The sequence below is a fragment of the Tenrec ecaudatus genome, chromosome 4, assembly GCF_050624435.1.
Source record: "Tenrec ecaudatus isolate mTenEca1 chromosome 4, mTenEca1.hap1, whole genome shotgun sequence".
NCBI lineage: Eukaryota > Metazoa > Chordata > Mammalia > Afrosoricida > Tenrecidae > Tenrec > Tenrec ecaudatus.
In genome coordinates this window covers 58,612,262-58,621,537 of record NC_134533.1, presented here as the reverse complement: position 1 = coordinate 58,621,537, position 9,276 = coordinate 58,612,262, and the positions used below count along the sequence as shown (strand labels likewise).

Genomic DNA, 9,276 nt, shown 5'->3' with positions numbered 1-9,276 from the left:
AAAAGTGGTTCCAACAAGCATCGCCTTCGTCCTCCACGCTTTAACCTCAGCAAGCCCAGTGTGTTGCAGCATTGGTGTTGGAGGCGCGCTGCCAGGAGGAAGATCAACAGGATCTACACAGTCAATATTGCAAGTGCCTTGTGGCTCCCATGTCCAAAGGGGACGCTGAGACTTGTCTTGTTGCTGCCCAAGAACGGGAACTGAGACCCATAACCTTTGTCCCTACCTTGACACTAGGACACTAGCTGGGTTTTCCTATGGCAATACCATCACTCCCGCCCCATTGGGTCTCGGACCTGCGCTGGTCAGAATGGGAGCTCCTAGCAGCTCCCGGAGCTCTGCGCCAGGCTGCAGCCCACGTGCGCCCGCGGCTGCCGCGGTGACAGCCAGCCCCGCGGGGGCGAGGCGGGGCGAGAGCGGGGGTGGGCTCCAGGCCGCGCTGCCATTGGCCGTGGGACCCAAGTCGGGGGTGGGGCCGCACCCTCGGGCTTACCTGTTATTGGCCACGCCGCCTGGGAGGGCGGCTCCCGGCACCGTCCGCGGCGCCGCGCAGCTGCCGGCGCTCCCCAGCAAAGCTGGTGCGGGGCCACCTCCTGAGCTCGCAGTTTCGCAGGCACCCGGGTCCGCACCGCTGCGCCCGCGGCCCAGGACGGAGGCCAGCGCTGACCCGAGGCCGGCAGCCGGCACGGCTCTCGGTAAGGCAAGGGGCGGCGGCTAGGGTGGGCGGCGCGGGGAGGGGACCGTGCCATCCCCGCTGGACTCTGCGCCCAGCGCGGCGCCCGCGTCGGTCAGGTGCGGCCGGAGCATCTCCCGCCCCAAGCCCCACGCCGGGCGCCGGGCGAGCAGGTGGCGCTGCCTGGGCAGCGCGGGGCAGCCCCGAGCGGTTTCTGGACCGATTAGATAGCAATAAAAGGCTCCTACCCACCCACCTCCGACCTGCCGACTGAGGCTCCACTTCCCAACGCTCAAACCCGGCAATTTTACCCTCCCAACCCCCCAAAGGGCAACACAAAGTGGGCAGTGCCGCCCGCCACCCGGGGATCAGACCATTCTCTAATTGGCTTCCCACGCTTTGGGCTCTGCGCCTTTCGCGTCCCTGCACTGGGCGCCTTTTCCCTCCGGCCCCCTCCCTCCTTAATAACAGGAAGTTAAGTTGGGCCAAATATCGGTAGCTTAGTCGGCTGCGGGCTGGGACCGAGTCCGGAGCCCGGGCCCTGGTAGTGGCCGGAGGGGTCGCGGGGAGACCCTGCTTGCGCCGCGCGCCCCTTGGCAGCCCGCCTCAGGCCCCGGGGCTTTGCCGCTCCAGTGCTCCCCGCCCGGGGCGTCCGGGGCGCTTCCTCGCGCCCTCCCGGCTGCTACCTGCTGGCGCCGGGGAGGTCTTGCCAGCAGCCCCTGCTGCCCCGGTGGCAGGTGGGGTCAATTTTACCAAAGTCTAACTTCCCGGCGGAGCTGGGAAGAGCCTTAGCTAGCTGGGAAAGAGGCGTGTTGAAACCAGAGTCGTGTGTCTCCTTCCACATTGTTTATTCTGAAGCCTGAGCTCTTAAAGCCAGAAGAACTTTTTATTGGAACGCGCGCAGGGCCCGGTGGAAAGAACCCATGGGTGTAACAACTCTCCGGGGCTAACCCAAGGCTGGCCGTTGGGACCGTCCCCATGCGCCCTGGGCGGAGAGATCGGTGCCAATTTGCTTCCATAAAGATTCAAAACCAAACAAAACCAGACCACAGTCCTGGCGATGCTCACTCCCAGCGACCCTACAGGGCAGGGTAGGACGGCAACTGTTTACGGGAGTGGAGCCGCTGGTGGGTTCGAACGTGAGACCCGCTAGACTGTGCAGGGCTCCACAGCGCAGGAATCGGGCACTTCTACTTCGGCCAATAGGGGCAATTTAAGCGGTAACGCACCGGATGCCACTGGCAGCGTCCTGCTGAGCTTGTAGCAGCGGTCGGTCTCTGGTTTGGAACCCGGTTTTAGGTGAGAGTCAGTCACTAACTCGCCCATGGTGAGCGGGCCTGCCGCAGGAAGGTGGAGTTGGCCCCCTGGCGTTTTGTGTCTCAGTGCTCTGATACCGTGTCTCACCCTTCCCGCTCAGGAGGCGGTAGACTCAGCAAGTCCGCCTATCATCTAGTTACCACCCCCACCCCACCCCCAGTCAACCCCACAAATGGAAGATAATATTTACTAAGTACTTGCTAGGTGCCCTGAAGGGTAAGAGCCTTAGAAACTCACTTGGGCAGTTGTACTCTGTCCTATAGGGTAACTATGAGTCAGAATTGACTCAGTGGTAGAGTGTTTTACTACGTGCTAGGAGCCCTGGTGGTGCAGTGGCCAAACCGCCATGTTGTGGATGGAAAGGTCAGTGGTTCAAACCACCACTTGTTCTGTATGGTACTTGTGATGAGGCTTCCGTACAGCCTCAGAGGGTCTGTGTGGCGGTCCTGCTCTGTGCTATGTGATCAGAATTCACTTGATGGCATTGGCTTTGGTTTAGGGTTATGAGGCGCTAGACCATGCCAGGTAGCTCTTTTAGAGTTGGCCCCGTGGGTGGCACAAGCATTTGGTGCCCTAGGCTGCTTCCCCAAAGGTTGGAGGTTCAAGTCCACCCAGATGTGCACTGGAGGATAGGCCTGGAGATCTACTTCTGAATAAGCCAGCCATGGAACCTCCTGTGACGTGCACGGGATCCTCGTGAGTCAGAGTCCACTCCAGGGAGTCTGTGTTTCTGGGTTTTGTGTTTTGTTCTGTTTTGTTGTTTTGCTGTTTTAGTTTCCCAAAGCTGAGAGATCAGTGCTGCCTAACCCCCTATGGTAGAACTAAATGAAGCCATTCCAGTAGATTGAGTGTCCAAGGTCACCCAGAAGGTGGCCGAGCCAGGGTTTGAGTGTAGAGACCTTAGCTCTGTGTCCAGTGCTCTTCCTGCCGGCCCAGAGCTGTCCCACTGTGAGCATGGTGCCCCCATGTGTGCTCACCGGCGCCTGAGAGAGTCTGTCCTCAAGGATGTCAGAGGACACTTTGCTGACAAGTACTAGGGCCAGCCCACATTGCCTTCCAGTCACGGGCAGAGGGTGGTGTTGGCCACAATGTGATGGGTGGGGAATGGCTACTGGTGTTCAAGTGCTAGTTAAGGGGGAAGGCTGCCTCCCTCAGTGACAGGGCCTAACCTCTGAAAGTTGCCTTTTGGGGTGGTCTGGAAGGATTATAGTAGCTGAAATCGCATAATAAACTTGGCTTTGGGATTGAGGCTAGGTGTCAGACGCAGAGAATATACTGTTTATGGTTGAAGGGTGGCTGAGAGTCATACGTGGAACATACTTCTATGAAAATGTTTAATATTCCTGACTCCTTCAGGGCGTCCACTTTCTGCTGACCCCCCTCTCCTGATACCAACCCCTCACCCTTTAGTATGACCCAGTTGAAGGACTAAGTCTGATGTTGGCGGTGGCTATTGGAGGCCCATATCCTAGACAGACAGATAAGCCCCAGTTCCCTCTCGGCCCATGATTGGCCTCTGTCTGTTCTCCTTGCCACCCTGTCCACACGTCCAGCCTTGGCCTGTCTCCTTCACTTCCTAGTGTTGAATGGGTGAGGGTCTGGGGGTGGGGAGGTGATAGGAGTACACACTGGACTGAGCACTGGCGCTTAGAAGCCCTCCCAGGGCTAAGGATCTTCGATGTTTAATGAGCCAAGGAAGAGCTTAAGTTTTTTATCCTTAATTAGGTCCTTACATTAGCACTCTGAAGGGGTCACTGGGCATCTGTAAGCTTAAACAGAAAACAGAAAGCTTAAAACTCGCCCCTGGACACAGCCAGTGAGTGTCCACGCGAGGAGTCCGCCTTGGTTTGTGAGCCCTGTGGCTGCCTTCTGCACCCTGGGGGCACAGCAGGTGCAGCCTCCCCCCAGGGCTCACTACCCCCATAATCACTGTACTGTAGTTATATGTCAGCATGACGTCTTACCCCTCCGTGACATGGCCTCTCAATCCCTCACGACCCTGGGGTTTTTACTTTCCTGTTTCCCACAAATCTTCTTGGTCCTTTGTTCAGTACCCCGCTAGTCTTTCATATCCCTACCTCCTTCCAGTAGGCCATCCGCCACGATGCACAAGGGGGCTTCAACAAGCTCGCGGGAACACGGAACTCTTTCATAGATCTTTTTGAAGACCTCTCATGTTGTAGGTTCTGTCCAAAAAGACACGATAATGCAGTGAGCATCTATTGGCTCATTACAACTGCTGCAGAAGCCATTCACATTATGTCGTCTCAAACGATTACGTTTCATCTCCTTTCTGCCTCTTCCCTCCCCAGCTCTTTTATAGCCTTTCTTGCCTTCCCCCTCCCCGTCCTCCTCCTCCTTTCCTTTATTTCTGAAGTATTTTAAAGCGGATCTCTGACGCTGTATCCTTTTGCTTCTATATTTTCCAAGATACATGTCTTTAAAAATAATTTTTTTAAAGTACCATCTTTTCATAACCACACTGGTGTCTTTTCATCTAGCCGAACTCAGTCTGTCCTTGCTCAGATGCCCTTGACTGTCTCAGGAATGACCTCTAGCATCATCGGCTTGTTCCAATCAGGCTCCAAACAGCGCCTGCCTTGCTGCACAGAGTTGATAGTTTCTCTATACCGGCTCTCACCTGGAGCAGTCTCCGACTACTTCCTGGCCTGTTACAGCAGCCACGGCTCTCCACTGTAAACGCTCCATTCCCCCAGAGACTGGAGCTTGCTTCTGTGCAACTCTGGCTCCCGGAGCCTAGCACCTGTCAGCCACCGAGCAGCTGGTCCCTTAGCCTCTGTCCATCGGTGCCGTAGTCGCTCAGGAAATGTGTTTCTCATGAATGATCCCTGCAGCGGGTGCATGTGACGATGCCGCATGTGTTTAGATAAGAGGTTGGGGGCAAGAAGAGAGAGCGAGAGAGGGATGACTTGCTCACGTAAACATCCTGCAGTAAAGGCTGAGGCTGTTCTGGTTTGTGGTGGAGGGAGGGTTGGCAGACAGTGCCGGATCACATGCAGGGCTGACATGGACTGAGGTTATATCTGCCCCAGCTTTGAATTTTGCTTTCCCCAGCTGGCTGCAGAAACGACTGCAGCAGGCTCCAGATGTTGGGGTCTGGGCACTGGGAACACCTGCCCGGCACAGCACACAGGACAATTCTGGTTCTCCCAGCCTTCAGGGTGCAGGCCTCTGGAGCCTCTTGCAAATCTTCACTCATCTGCAACAGGGGTGGGTGGCGACCAAACATCCCCATTTATGACTTTTCAGTGTCCTGTCTGAATTTGTTCTGCGTGATAGGATCACAGCTGGCTCCTTAGTAGGCATTCTAATGGGCAGGAGGGGGAGGGAAAGATGTGCCTGCTTTTCTTGATAAGGTACTTGAGACCTGCCTTCCTGGTCCTCAGATTGTGGTGCTGGACATTCCCGTACCTATCTTTGACTTACTTAGTGAAGAGCTAGGGGGGCCCTGATGGCATAGTGGGCCACGAGTTGTGCTGCTCACTACAAGGGCAGTAGTTCAAACCCACCAGCTGCCCTTCAAGCGGAAAATAAGGCTTTCTGCTCCAGAAAAGATTTAGTCTTTTCTGAAGAAATGTTTCAACAAGAATGAGAATATGGGAAATATGGCAGTTCTGCTCTGTCCTGTAGGGTCACTCTAAGTCAGAATGGATGGCAATGAGTTTTTAATTTTTAGTTTAATAAAGAGCCCTAGCAACAGACCCATAGGAGGTGAGGTGTTGTGTTTTTTGTTTTTGATGTTTGTTTGGTGTGCATGTGTTTCTGTTTTGTTTTGACGTAGTCTTTCCCTAGAGCAGTGGTTCTCTACCTTCCTACTGCCGCCACCCTTCAATATAGTTCCTCATGTGGTGGTGACTCCCCCCCAACCAGAACATTATTTTCGTTGCTACTTCATCACTGTCATTTTGCTACTGTAATGAATTGGGGGACCTCTGTGAAAGGGTTGTTTGACCCCTAAAGGGGTCACAACCCACAGGTCGAGAACCTTTGCCCTAGAGAAAATCCAATGAAAATTTACTATGGCTTTTCCCTGGCTGAAGGCGGCCTGGTGCTGCCATGGTTAAGCACGGGCTGCAAAGGAAAGGACAGCATTTTGCACCCACCAGCTGCCCCATGGGGGGAAGCTGCGGCAGTCTGCCTCCCTAAAGATGACAGTCTCGAAACCCAATGGGGTAGTGGATTTGGGGATCCCCAGATTGCAGTGTAAGAGTTTAAATTCCTCCTCTTTAAAAAAATATCTTCTCCAATATATTCACAATAAAATATTTTATACTTATAATGGCCAACTCAGCTCTTTGATTCAATTACCAACTAAGAAGGCGGCCTTCTCTTGAATGATTTAGAGGGAGTAGACTGAACAAGGCACTTTGTGGTGTAACCATTTGCGTGGATAGGGGGGGCAGACCTACTGGGATTTTACTATTTGGTCGGATTGTTACTTGAAAGCATGCCTTCCACTACTCCTACAGTTTAGAAAATCAGGAAGGAATTCTGGGGTTTGGTGCACACATGCCAAGCCCCATCTTATCACCCTATTTCCCATTTTACCTCTACCCTGTCCTTCCAGGCCATCCCATTTTGGTATCCCACCAGTGCGAGAACATCTTTCTCATGTTAGCCTTTTGATTCAATCGGCTTGTTGGGGAAGGTAAAGATCTTGGAGGAAGATAAAAGGGCGCCGTTGGACGAGGCCACGGCGAGTAGGGACAAAGCTTCAGGCTTCAGCAGACTCCCAGATCCTCTTGGACAAATACCAAGTGGCAAACCCACTCCACGCCTGCCTTTGTGGTGCCTGGACCCCTCCCTCTACCATTTTTCTGCTGTCCTCTCTCCATCCTCCCCCAAGTAGACAACACACGGCTGGTCAGGGTCGATGAGTCTCTGCCGTTCTAAAGCACGGCTGCCTGGCCTCAGAAGCTCTGAGCTGGTGGACGTGATAAGTGACATCGCCTCTCTGGCCACAAACAGAGCTTCGGTGCTGGGGTGTGTCAACTCCGAGCGTGATTTTGAGGTGCTTCCTTGGGATGACCAGGTACGGTGTGGTTCCTGAACTGTGGTTGCTCAGATCTGCCCAGGTGTCTGGTGAGAGCTAGCACTTCGTTGTGGAAAAGCTGCCCTGCCGGAGTGGTGTCTGCCATGGGGTGCTGTGTGTGTTCGGGGCTGAGGCTTTTGATGCAGTTGGTCCTCCCTTACAAGACTTCTTTCCCCGGTGACATTTCCTTGCCTCTTCTTCACCCCAAATCTCCACCTCCCAGCAGTGTCCAGATACCTTTAAGACCTGGAGTCTTTTCCAGGCTTGCTCAGAACTTTTTTTTGGGGGGAGTGGGATACCCGGAGGTAAGGGGAGGCCCAAGAAACCGAGACTATGCTTTGGAGCGCTGGTTTTTCATCCTCTTTGGCAAGTGGGAGGTATACGATGAAGATCCCCTTCGGCGTCGAGTAAGCAGTGCAGTGGTCTCTGAGCTGCCACCACCACAGGCCCGAGGTCCTGACGCAGCCAGGCCGGAAGCCCAGCCTGTGCAGAAGGGAGTGGCAGTTCTGGCCTTGCCATGGCTTATCAGTTGCGTCAGAGAGCTCGATACTTGGAGACCCTGAAACGACTTCTTCACGATTCTGACCCTGAAGGGCTGCCCTTGGTGGCCACTGAATACAGCGTCCTGGCTACATCTGGCACAGATGTGCAGGGTTTCAGGGTGTAGTGTGTACTGGGGTCAGGGGATGAAGATGTATTGCTTATGGGGGCCTGCTTCCTGGCACAGAGTGGGTTCAGGGTCTGTCTGGGGCCTGGCAGAGTTGAGGGCCCCTGGGTTGAGCATCCCAGGGGGCAGAGGCGCAGTGTATTGAGTTCCTGGCTCCTGTAAAGACAGAAAGCTGAAGCTTTGGTTCAGAACAGCTGGGCTTCTGTACAGCTAGATGCAGATTGGATGTGAGGGAGATGCTCCCGGCCTGGAAGTGTGGGGTGGCTGGTGCCTGCCGAACCGGAAAACAGAATAAAAGAATGTGCTCAAGGTTCAAGAAGGCATCTCTGCGGGCCCTCAGGGAGAGGATTCTGTCATTTCCTTTCCTCAGGGAATGTCTTGTGCGCTCGGTGTCTGGGACATTCAGATGTCAGACTCATGGGTTTCTGTCTGTCCGAGGCCAGCCCCCAGCCTCCCCCAGGGAGCTGTAGCCCACGCTGTTGTGAAGGGAGCGGAGGCTCTGGGGGAAGTCTCGGGACTCTTCTGTCTGGTCCGCTTGAGCCCACTGGGAAGTGGCCAGGAGGCAGACAGGGCCTGTGGGTTGCCCAAACTCAGCAGTTATTTGAGTCAGGCCAAGCCTCTTACCCTGTCCAGCTCTTTGGATCCCGCTCCCTGTTAAAAGCCATTTCCATCTAGACATAGGGGAGCACAGAGGCTGGGTGTCGAGAAGAAGAACCCTCCAGACGGCACTCAGAATGTACCGTGGGGAACGCAGCACGCTAAGACGGACCCGGTTCGAAACCTAGCTCCCCACGTGCCAGCCGGGCTGCCTTGTTGTTCCTGTTGTGTGCTGTCGAGCATATTGCTCCTCGTGGGGACTCGATGTGGCAGAGTAGAAGTGCCCCATAGGCTTTCCTGGGCTGTATTCTTTATGGACGCATCGCCCTGCCCCGCTCCCTGCAGGGCTTTCTCCCACGGAGCACCCGATGAGCTTGAACTGCTGGCCTTTTGATTGGAAAATAAGCCCTTAGCCATTGTGCCAGGAGGGCTCGTGACACCTTACTGCAGTGAGCTCATCTCCGTGAACTTCACTTGTTGTTAGGTGTCAGTGGGTGAGTTTTCAACTCATAGTGGCCCCTTGTCCATAGACCCATTAGTCTTATTTCTATAAACTCAAAACTCACTGCCAAACAGCAACCCTATAGCTCAGGGTCGAACCCCTGTGGGTTTCTGAGACCAACTCTTTACAGGGCTAGAGAGCCTCATGTTTCTCCTACAGAACGGCTCGTGGTTTGGAACCACTGACTTTGCTCTTAGCAGCCCAACTTGCAACCCACTATGCCCCAGGGCTCCTGCTTCCTTTGTGTATTTCTTTTTTTTTTTTAAACCATTTTATTGGGGGTTCCTACAACTCTTATCACAATCCGTATATCCATCCATTGTATCAAGCACATTTGTTTCCATCATCATTTTCAAAACATTTTCTTTCTACTTGAGTCCTTGGTATCAGCTCCTTATTTCCCCCCTCGCTTCCTGCTACCCCTCACTCATGAACCCTTGATAAAATTATTATTTTGTCATGTCTTA

At 54.2% G+C, this 9,276-nt stretch overlaps 1 protein-coding gene across 4 annotated transcripts in view; it reads left to right on the top strand.

Moving 5' to 3' along the window:
- The first annotated feature begins 546 nt into the window (after positions 1–546).
- The window catches only part of MICAL2 (microtubule associated monooxygenase, calponin and LIM domain containing 2), a 227,099-nt gene continuing 218,369 nt past the window's right edge, over positions 547–9,276 (top strand). For 3 of the 4 annotated variants that reach the window (XM_075546055.1, XM_075546054.1, XM_075546056.1), the window contains exon 1: positions 549–695. The gene's annotated coding sequence lies outside the window, so the exon portion shown is untranslated. Of the gene's footprint in view, positions 696–9,276 lie in introns of all 4 variants that reach the window. The other variant, XM_075546057.1, reaches the window with a different exon arrangement.